Source organism: Falco punctatus (genome assembly GCF_963210335.1).
Source record: "Falco punctatus genome assembly, chromosome: 11".
Lineage (NCBI taxonomy): Eukaryota > Metazoa > Chordata > Aves > Falconiformes > Falconidae > Falco > Falco punctatus.
In genome coordinates, this window is record NC_137591.1 from 32,813,911 (window position 1) to 32,825,126 (window position 11,216).

At 40.7% G+C, this 11,216-nt stretch overlaps 1 long non-coding RNA gene across 2 annotated transcripts in view; it reads right to left on the reverse strand.

The window, feature by feature from the left end:
- LOC308071286 overlaps positions 1 to 8,831 on the reverse strand; it is a 52,761-nt gene extending 43,930 nt beyond the window's left edge. Inside the window, exons 1-2 of one of the 2 annotated variants that reach the window (XR_013931067.1) lie at positions 7,639 to 8,831; positions 1 to 7,283 (exon numbers count right to left, since the gene is read on the reverse strand). The exon at positions 1 to 7,283 is cut by the window's left edge and continues 20,089 nt beyond it. This is a non-coding gene — a long non-coding RNA (uncharacterized lncRNA). The other variant, XR_013931068.1, reaches the window with a different exon arrangement.
- Between the last annotated feature and the right edge of the window lie 2,385 nt (positions 8,832 to 11,216).

Below are 11,216 nucleotides of genomic sequence, written 5' to 3' on the forward strand. Positions count from 1 at the left end.
ACAAATAACTTCATGAAGATGTTTTAAAAAATTATCATGTTCACAGTTAATTAGCAGCTAAGAATTTATTGAGATTTTTCCTCTTCAGTCTCTTGTTCTTTTATCTGTAGTATGCTACGCAAATAATTTATCTTCAACCCAAACAATTCTTATTCACAAACTAACTCCCGTTTATCTTCATCCCGAATATTTCGGTGGCTATTTGTCATGGTTTAGCCCCAGACAGCAACTAAGTACCACCCAGGTGCTCGCTCACTCCCCCTGCATCAGGGTGGGGGAAAATCAGAAAAGGGAGAAAACTCATGGGTTGAGGTAAAGACAGATTGATAGGTAAAGCAAAAGCCACACATGGAAGCAAAGCAGAACAAGGAATTCATTCACCACTTCCCATCGCAGGCAGGCGTTCAGCCATCTCCAGGTAAGCAGGGCTCCAGCACACGTAATGGCTGCATAACTCTGAACATCCCCCGATCCCTTCTTCTTCTCCCAGCTTAGGAGACTTAGCATAGGACTCAGCATGACGTCCTATGGTATGGAATATCCCTTTGCCTAGCTCGGATCAGCTGTTGGCTGTGTCCTCTCCCAATTCCTTGTGCCCATCCAGCCCCCTCGCTGGCAGGGCCTGAGAAACTGAAAAGTCCTTGACTTAGTATAAACATGACCCAGCAAAAATTAAAATCATCAGTGCTGTTAACATGGTTCTTACACCAAATCCAAAACACAACACTGTACCAGCTACTAAGAAGAAAATTAACTATTCAGCCAAAACCAGAACACTGCTCTAACTTTATGTATCAAACCTGCCATCATAAGGATAAGGAATTGGCTGGATGGTTGCACTTAAGTTGTGGTCAATGCCTTGATGTCCAAGGCGAGACCTGTGACGATTCTCACGTGTCTGTATTGGGACCAGCACTGTTTATAGTCTTTGTTTGCAACATGAACAATGGGATTGAGTGCACCCCAGTAAGTCTGCTGACACCACCAAGATATGTGGTGTGGTGGACCCACTAGAGGCAAGGGATGCCATCCAGTAGGACCTTGACAGGCTTGAGAGGTGGGCCCGTGTGAACCTTATCTACAAGGCCAGATGTAAGGTCCTGTGCGTGGATCAGAGCAATCCCAAGCACAGATATAACCTGGGCAAAGAACAGATTGAGAGCCACCCTGAGGAGAAAGACTTGGGGGTGCTGGCAGATGAGAAGCTCAATATGAGCTGGCAATGTGTGCTTGCAGCCCAGAAAACCAACCATACTCTGGGCTGCATCAAAAGAAGTGTGTCCAGCAATTTGAGGGAGGTGATTCTTCTCTTTCACTGCACTCTCCTAAGAGATGCCACCTGGAGTATTGCATGCAGCTCTTGGCCTCCAACATAAGGAGGACATGGACCTGTTAGAGCAAGTCATGAGGAGGGACATGAAGATGATCAGAGGGATGGAGCACCTCTCCTATGAAGACGGGCTGAGAGAATTGAGGTTGTTCACCCTGGACCCAGAGAAGAGAAGGCTCTGGGGAGACATTAGAGCAGCCTTCTAGTACCTAAAGGGGACCTACAAGAAAACTGGAGAGGGACTTTTTACAAGGGTGTCACTGTGCACTGTTTCAGTATAATTACTATGGACTGTTTAAGTATAATTATTATGGATAATTACCATCAAACAGTAGTTGCGTGTGGCATATGAAGGCATGGACCCCAGATGAGATCCCCATTGCGTACATAAGTGCCAGTTATATACAATGCCTTACCCACCCAAGTTCTTCCCTGGAACGTGCCTACCTGCAGCAAAGCACCTTCTCAGCCAGTTCACACTCCACCGAGCTGTGCTTCCTCTGTGCCCATCTGAGGGGGACTTTTCTTCTACAATACTTATGACATGAGAAGCTTTGGGCAGCCCTTCGTCGCAGGCAGGTGTGGCATAATCACTCTGCCACCTGGCACCCAGAAAATGAACAAAGCCTTTTCTCAGAAAGGGCCCTTACAATTACCCCTTTTGTTTCTTAAATTGGATAAGGTTAAGGCTGTGCATAGCTCTTTGTACCATGGCTCGCATCAGATTCATCAAACACTGTAGACACATAAATATGGCCAAAATCCCCTAACAATATAGCAAACCCACACATCAGTATGTTTCATATCACATCCTAGCTTACTCAAAAAGCTTGTATGGAAACACCAGGCACAAGGAAAGAAGCAGCAGGAAAATTCACATTGTTCTGGCTTGTTCTCTGGCTCATTATCAGTAGGAGGTCCATGATCAGCTGGTCAAACGAGCCAAATGGGGATCCACCAAGGCCCTCAATCTATATATCTTGTGTTCATTAAATTATCCATTGCCTGCACAGTAACTGCGTTCCAGTACTCCATGATCCAAACTGTATATTGCATAGAGGTAAGCATCATATGACACAGCACTTTTCCATCATAAAGGGTCATTTCATACCCTTCTGCAACAGCAACGTACAAGTTCATGGTAAATGCCGATCTGAGTCCAAAATCTTTAACTGAGCATCTGAGTTCCTTTACAGCTTTGTATGGGAGTTCTCACACTACCTGGTATTGGATGGGGAACGCACTGAACAATTCCATGTCTCCCTTTTGCATAGCCTCCTTTCTGCACTGATCTAAGGCAGCATAGTATACCCTTTCTCTTGCTTTCAGAGCTGCTTCAACTCAAGTCTCTCTTCAGACATTTATTTGTCAATAAAATACATAGTACAATTTAAATCTACCACCTAGTCACAGTTGCAAAACAGAACAGAAAAGATTCAGGTTTTTTTCTTGCTCCTTGCTGCAAATAAATAAATGAAATTCATACAGTCTCTACCAGACATGATATCCTACCATTGCAAGAAGATAAACATGATTACCAAGGGAAAGTTTGTTTCACAAGACTATAATCTCAGATGACTCACCAGAACATGATGACTCAGTCAATTTTATCCAAAATGGAGAGTCTGTTGATAGCAGCAATTTTGTCTGGTTTGGTCCAAAACATTCTATTGAATTTTCTGTCCCTGATTTTTCTATTCCCATAATAATGATTGTCCCATGGTTCCTAGCTGTTCACCTACCATTCTGCATGGCAGTCAGAGGGCTCACATGTCCATCTTCCCATGTCCATCTTCCCTGGCTCAGCTGGGCTATGCCAGAAGTTTTGGTTTGTTTGGTTTTTTTCCCCACAAGTCCCTGTTCAGGCACCATTTGTGGCATATGAAGGCACAGACCTCAAGTGAAACCCTTTACAGCATACTTAAGCACTGGTTAGATACAATGCCTTATCCACCCAAGTACTACCCTGGAGTGTGCCTGCCTGCAGCAAAGCACATTTGTAGCCATCTCACAGTCTACCAAGCTGTTTACTCCCTCCATGCTTATCCAAGGAGATCTCTCCTTCCCCAATACTTAAGCTTTGGGCATGTCCCTCATTGGGAGGCTTGGGGCAGCCCCTCACTGCAGACAGGTGTGCACAGAATTAACCTGCAGGTGAGCTCAGAGAGCCAGAGTTAGTGCCAGCGGCTTCCTCACTACACCTTAAGGCACAAGCCCTCCGCAGCCTGGCACCCAGACGATGAGCAAAGCCTTTTCTCAGAACGGGCCCTTACAGCTGTGCAGCTTTATATTGTTAAGGGAAGGTTAATCAATAATTCTAAGAAGGATCTAAAACAAAAGATCTTCTTGCAAAGCTGGATCTGAAACCAAGCTTGCCTAAAAGAAATTGAACTGTGGTCAAGAGAAGTCCATGTAGGGAAAGATAACTGAGGTTCAGTTCTCTGTCAGCTGTAAGCAGAGGTCAACTGTTGTTTGAGACCACCAGGAGTTTTCTTAAATACCTGTAAGGAACATGCACAATGCTTAATTAACATAGCGACACCTATTTTTGGGAAATGAATGAATATGTATGGCTCTTCTGAGAAATGTAATACATAAACATAGGTATGGTCTGTATAATCTTTCCTAAATGTAACATATGGCATGGTTAAGTGGAACGATCCCCTGTGCATCCAGCGCTGCGATAAAGGAATGCCTGCTTCCTAACGCTGCATTGGTGTGAAGGAGTTTTCTTATTCCTGATTTTGGTGACAAGGACATGTAATGATAGGACAAGGATTAATGGCTTTAAACTAAAAGACAGTAGATTCAGATGAGGTATTAAGAAGAAATTCTTTACTGTGAGGTTGGTGAGACATGGGAACAGGTTGCCCAGTGAAGCTGTGGATGCCCCATCCCTGGGTGTGTTGAAGGCCAGGTTGGATGGGGCTTTGAGCAACCTGGTCTGGTGGAAGGTGTCCCTGCCCATGACAGGGGTTTGGAACTAAGATGATCTTTAAAGCCCCGTCCAACCTAAACCATTCTATGATTCTGTGATCATCAGGGGTTAGCAGAGAACTGCATGTGACATCATTCATCCTCCTTTCAGACAGTGGACACTCAGAACAACACACAGACTTTCCTAGAGAAGGAATATAGCTCTGTAGGCAAACCAGGACACCAGTTGTAGCCCCTGAGACTTTGGTACACAAGAAACCACGGTTTGCAAACCACTATTTATCCATATTCTACACAAATTGTTAAAAAAGGAAAATGCTGATGGAATTCCAATCCAGTTTATGTCCAGAACCAGCAGATTGTTAGATCTTTTGCAAAGCCTCTGTTTTCCTCAATGGAGATTTGTAGAGGCTTGTTTGTGAAGTTTGTTCCTAAGAAATATATATCTGCTACTCACTTAGCTATTGAAAGAAACTCATTTATGTTTATAGATCTTCCATCTTGAAGACAGAACTCTTTCTATAGGCAAACTCTTCGATTTAGCTGTGTAAGACTGAATTCAGATACACACGAACACAGAAAGGCCCTGAATGAACAAACAAACCAATAAAACAAATTGTGTAGCTGATGTAGCCACTGGCAGGACACAGCTGGAGTTTATTATTCGTGTATTCATAACACAACCTTGCCCTCAAATCTTCCTATTTTGATGTACTGCTTTTGTGTTCCATAGTGTCAGCATTGATTGAAGCTGATTGACTTCACTCCTGCTGCAGGATACAAAATATTAAAGAAAAAATAAAAATCTGCTTCTGAAGAGACTCAGGCTGTGACTGAGGATAGATGGCAGGAACAGCACCAGGCACAGTGATTAATAAATGATGGATTCTGGAGCAGACCAATATATTTCTGAAATCCTCCCATACTGCAGGATGCCTGCGTAATACACCATTCTCAGACCTGATAAGAAGTAAAGCAGAAAACAGCAAACAAACTTTAAGATATCTGTGCAAGGGAAATTGTTTTTAAGATTTCCAAAAAGCATGTATGTTTGAATAGATGCTTCAATAAGAGATTTCTGGGACAATGAAAGGCATTCTAAGGTGCGTAGCTTGTAAATACGCTTCTTTTCATATTCATGGAAGGCAGATGACAGGCTCGCTTTAAAAAGTCTATTAAATCATATCTGGTATAAAGCAGACATACAGTCTAGAAGCAGTCATAAAAAATGTGCCCTGCCTTTTTAAGACAGTGAGATTCAGATTGATACCTCCAGCTAATGCCCTGGCGTGTGCAAGCTCAGCCATTAGGTTAGAACAAGGGAGATGAAAGCTCTCAAACTAAGCAGTGCTTATTTGAAAATAGGATGTGAAGGGAGTACAGGGGAAAAAACGCAGTTCTTTAGCTGTTTACCCAAGTCATTACAATCTTGAGAAGAATTGGAAAGCCTGCAAGGAGTGTTTCTTGAGAGAATTCCTATCCTCAATGAGTGCAGCTGTGCGGTTTTTTTTCCCCTGAGGCAGAAGAATGAAAAGCAGCAGGTGACAATAACCTGAATTGAGAGGCAGGGGCTGGGGGCAGCCAAGGAGGGGACCTGCCCCTACCTGGGGAGCTGAGGCTGAGGTCCTGGCCTGCTGTCCTCAGACAGAGGAATGAATGTGCTCTAAACATGGATTTAGTTCAGATTTAGCTGTACAATGTGTTGATTCTTTTGTTTCAGTTTGGGTTTCTTCCTTTCTTTTGGTACTACAGCACATGTTTGAATGTCAGGAAATTTTCTATGTGTAGGCTCGGGAGGAAGGCTACCTTTACTGAATAAGATGTGGGGAGGAAAGAAGGAAAACTATTTACTAGGGAGTTTAAAGGGGAAAATGCATTGACCAGAATGAAAGAAATACAATTGCCTTGGAAAACATGGGAGCCAAACTATTGTGATTATGTGAGCCTCCTTTTCTGTGCCCCTGGGATCTTTAAAAAAAAAAAAAAAATACAAACCACCCAGAAAAAAAAACCAAAACCCCAACTAAACACCCTCCCTCCAATCCCTGACCCCAAACCCCACAACAGTTTTAGCCCTGTGTTTAGCAAGGGTTCAGGTCGCAGCTCTGGTATGGTACAACTATATAGTGCTGGATCATACTGCTGTGAAAAAAGTCAGTAGAAAAATGAGAAAGGTGAAACTGCAGAGACAGGCTGGACTGTCGAGGTGGGACATGTTAGAAGCTCAAGGCTTCAAGAAGAAAATCTCCAATGTGGAAAGGTGTAAAACACCGATGGGAACAAACAGGGAGGCTAGTTGGAGTGTGGAGTTGTACATATCCTGCTTGCGAAGGTTCTGATGAGCTGGGTAATGGTGCCTGAACAGACCCGTGTAAAACCTAGTGGATTCGCAGAACGTACTCAAAAAGATTCTTTTATATCCAGTTGCTAGACAACTCGATACAGACATAAGATTTGTATTTCTTTTCACTCTTGGGTCCTTACATCCCCCCAAAATGTTATTTTTAATGAGCTTTGTGATTCAGCTAGGCATAGCATTGTTATTTTCAGCTTTGCATAATGAACAGTGGCTTTTCATTAAAAAGAAAACCCAATGAAAACAAAAAAATATCAGTTTTGTTTGTTTGGAATATAAAACCAGCCTGACTGAGTTTAGAGAAACATTTTGTTCCACTAACAATGTCTCTGACTTTCCTGGAGTTTATTTGTGTTTGGTTGTTGGTTATTGTTTTTTTGGGTTTTTTTAATTCTTCCCTTCTCTTGAATATAAAAAAAAAAAATAATAAAAAAATAATCTGATTAAAGAAAACATTTCCATTCATTTGTTTTGCAACAAGTCATCTGACTGTGCAACAAATATGGTTAGTAAAGTCGATAATTTCTTGAGCAGTAAAACTACCCAGGCACAAAGCCCGAATTAGTGACCAACACAGCAGCGAGAAACCTCTCCTGGTGTACGGTGGGTGAACAACTCCCGGATGTTGGCAGCGTCGCTGTTGTCACCTGGCACCTCTCCCTGGAAGCAGAAGACAAACCAAAGATGTTTATCCTGTGACGTTCCTTGCAGTTGAGAATCATATCAAAACAGCAGAAGGACAAGTTTAGGTGCATTTACAGACATTCAGTAGATAGAATAACTTATAATACCTAAAACATAGAGATATATTTTCCTAGTAAATGAAATACAGGTTTGGATTACACCTTTGTGTAAGTAAATCACAACAAAGTTTTTTTTTTTCGACCTTCCAGGCCTGCTTCTTCATAGTTTTCTTAACTTTCAAACTTTCTTTGGGTATGGAAAGAGTGGACTTGGGTGATGAAATACTACAACAGTCTTGTAGCTTGGTGGAATTTTTGTCGTTAGATCTTACCCCAAAAACATAAATAATGTTTCCTCAGGAAGGATAGGAGATTGGGGGTCATGTACCAGAAAGTTATCTGTCTCTTTTGGAATAATGACCAGTGTGGAGTCAGCTTCCAGTGGGCTCGCAAAGTCAGTTCCACCGTGGTCTTTCCTGGCAACAGATTATCACAGTTTCAAAGTAAAGTTCTTTTTCTCTACAAGAAAAAGAGGTCAATCTTTCTAACAGTCATAAAACACAACTTCTTCCTTATCAGTGCTTCAGCGCTGACGTTCAGTGACAAAATGAAACTTGGATTTAAAAAAAAAAAAAAAAAAAAAAAATCCCCAATTGAAAGCAAGCCAGACAGCTTTTCTCCAACCTCTTGAAAATAAAAATAAAATCCTCATAAAGAAAAACTTGTGGCAATGGTTCTATATGCAGAATGAATTCATCACTGTAACACAAAGTGAACGAGACCCTTAAAAGGGACAATACTGTATGAATAAACATAAGTATTTCTACTTGGCTTTAGTTCGTTAGTCTGTCACAGAGACGTGATTCACTGCTCGGTAACTTGTTAGCAATGTACAAGATGGACAGCAATTTGTGGCTATAAATGTTGGTAAAATGAGGTAGCTAAGCATGGGAGCATGTTGATTAGCAAAACTACAAGTGGGTCACTTACAGAAGCTTTGCAAAACAAGACTGTAGCCGTGCTCTGCCGTTCTGCTACACTCTGCTTGGTGTCACCTGGAGGAAAAATAGGAACGTGTGAAGGGCCGCTAGCAGTAAGCAAAGGCACAGAAGTGAAATTGCATTTATACTGGGAGTAGCTTGATGCAAAATTCAAACAGAGCAAGATCATTGTAATGGCCAACAGAAAGGCCTTTTTACAGAAAATTGAAATTCCCTTTGGAAACACTGGTTTACACTGTCCTGTTCACACAATCTCTATTTTTCAGTATTTCTGTACTGTAACTCTGCTTGGGTGAGTCATGCTAGGTCAAGGCAACATCAGCAGCTGTGTTCTAGGAAACAAGGGATGGCGCTTAACATTCCTGAATAATCAGTAGTGTTCCTAGGGGATATTTTGTTTCCTTTGGAGCCTACTCCAAGACAATATCTAAAGCTGGCATTAAGGCACTTGCCATTCTTCTTACAAAATATTAAATTGAGCCCATGTCTATGTTTTCCTGTGAACTATTTAGTGCATTGTTTTATTTTGAAATTCTGGGTTAGGCTAACAAAATAGAACTCTAAATATTTTTTTTATTATTATTATTATTATTTATTTATTTATTTATTTATTAAGTCTAGAAGTGATAAAAAGCAAGGTAAAAATGTCAGCACTCTCCTGAATTCAGGAACTGTTTACAATGTACTCTGAGATAGATGTGAAGCTTCATAAACTGGTAGAATAAGCATCACTGGATAGCTGTTGAAAGTGGGAAGAGTATTAAATGGCAGAAACAGGAAGCTTGTGGTGTTTTATGGAGCAGAGTCCAATATTTTCAATCAGATCAACAAATAGCAAATCTTGAAATGTTATAGTTCACCTTGTACACAGAAAAAAAAAGAGACATAGAAGCTATTTTAATGAAACAGACTGATAGTCTGGCAGTAAACTGTACCTGATGAACTGGATGAAAGCCAAAAGAAAAAGAGCAAAATCTGAGAAGACATAAATCTAATGTCATCATTTTTGCAATAACTTCTTAAATTGTTTCTGTCATAGAATAGTTACACTTAAAAAGCTATCATATATCTTGAGCTTCAGTAATTAACTTTTCTTTTTTTTTTTATGATTCCAGGAAAAGATTATTTAAGAGGTTTTGTCTCTTAGAGACTCTAGCTGACAACATTCACATCTGAGGAACAGTGCGATATGTTGGTATTATAAATCTGGCTTACGTTCCTGTGGAAATCCTTGTGCTTTAACGTGCTGCAGACCTTGCTGGGGGTTGTGTCCCACAGGAGAAGCTGGTCGGTGCTGCGGTCAGTCGGCTGAGCTACCTGGTATTTACACTAGTTCAGCCACGGCAGGTATATGATTTACTAACAGGTACTGTGTAATGACCTGAGGCCAAAGCATTCGACAGTTTTAATACATACAGCACTGGCCGGGTTTAAGCTGAAATAATTGCAGCTGCATTTACTTTTTTTTTTTTTTTTTTTTTTTAACCAAAAGAGGTTTTCAATGCAAGTTTTCCAGATACTGAAGTAGTATCCTGATCCTCATCTAGAAGTTAACTCAGAAAAGAAAGGCAGACAAGCACAGAGAAGTTAGGAGTTGCGACAGGAATTTTAATAGCAACCGAGCACTGCAGAGCCCTGAACAGGACCCAGAAGAGTCGTTCTGAGACGGCAAAGGAGATACAGCTCTCTGGAAAGGCAGGCACCTTGAGCTAGTGCAAACCTTAATCACTGTCACAAAACTCTTCCTATGCCTTTTGCTTCATAAACTCTTCAAATAGACTTACTAATTAAATACCACAGGATTCTGCGGTTCTAACAGAATGACTAAAGGCTCTTGCCACTGCTCTTGCAAGGATGAGAGTAACCACAAGCCTATCAGAAGACAAAGTCTTGAGGAATATTTTCCCTCAGTTTGTGCATGATAATAGTGGAATTAATGGGAAACCTTTGAAAGACCACTGGACTTAGATTTAATTAAGAATCCCATGAACCACAGAGCAGAGAGCAGTGTAGTGAACAGTGTGAAATATAATTGTTGATGTAAAGGTTAATGAGTTAATTAGCCACATTTAAATGTTTAATTCAAATAAATGTTCATCCATTATCTGTAATGGGAGCCATTTTGTTTCCTCTATTTACACAGTCTAGGGTTTCTATCCCCAATATTCTCTATAGCTATGAATTTCAACATATGGCCAGCTAGCTTTAGTTAAAAACCAGGGGAAAAAATTATGGCCTCAATGCTAAATCTAACATTTTATTTCCAACTACACCTTAATGGACTTGAGTGAGGTTTAAGACACATCCCAGAGCAAGCCATAATAATTAATCTGCATGACTGGATTTAGCACAAATTGGACACATCTTGCAATTGTAATTCTCCTCCTTGCTTCTAGGCAGCAGTAAATTTACACCAACAGATCAGCACCATAGCTATGTACTGGCTCAATTAGCCTGGATAATGAGCAAATATGTTACTTTTGACCAGAAAATAAGCAAGTGATTCGAAAAAAAATAATCAGACTTGAATAAGAACACAAATATATCAATGCAACTTTTGAGTTTGCAAAAACTTTCAGAAGATTTTTTTTATTTATACCCAGTGTGTAATGTGGGGGAGGGGGATTAAGGTAAATCTTACTTTTTACGTAGGAGAACAATGTTCCGTGATCATCAGTTCCTTTGTGGGAAGTGGCAGTTTGAGTTCCAACCCAGGCCTTAAAATGTGAATCCACCACTTTAACTGAAGAGCTTATTGATTACATTATTGATATTAAGAACTTGCTATTTCCAAAGAATAGATAGATCTGACTAAAGTGTTGCCATTTCCTCATAACAAAATGGGAGAAACTTGTTATTACAGGGGCTGTAATACAAAGTTGTTATGCTTTGTTCAGAAATATTTTGTA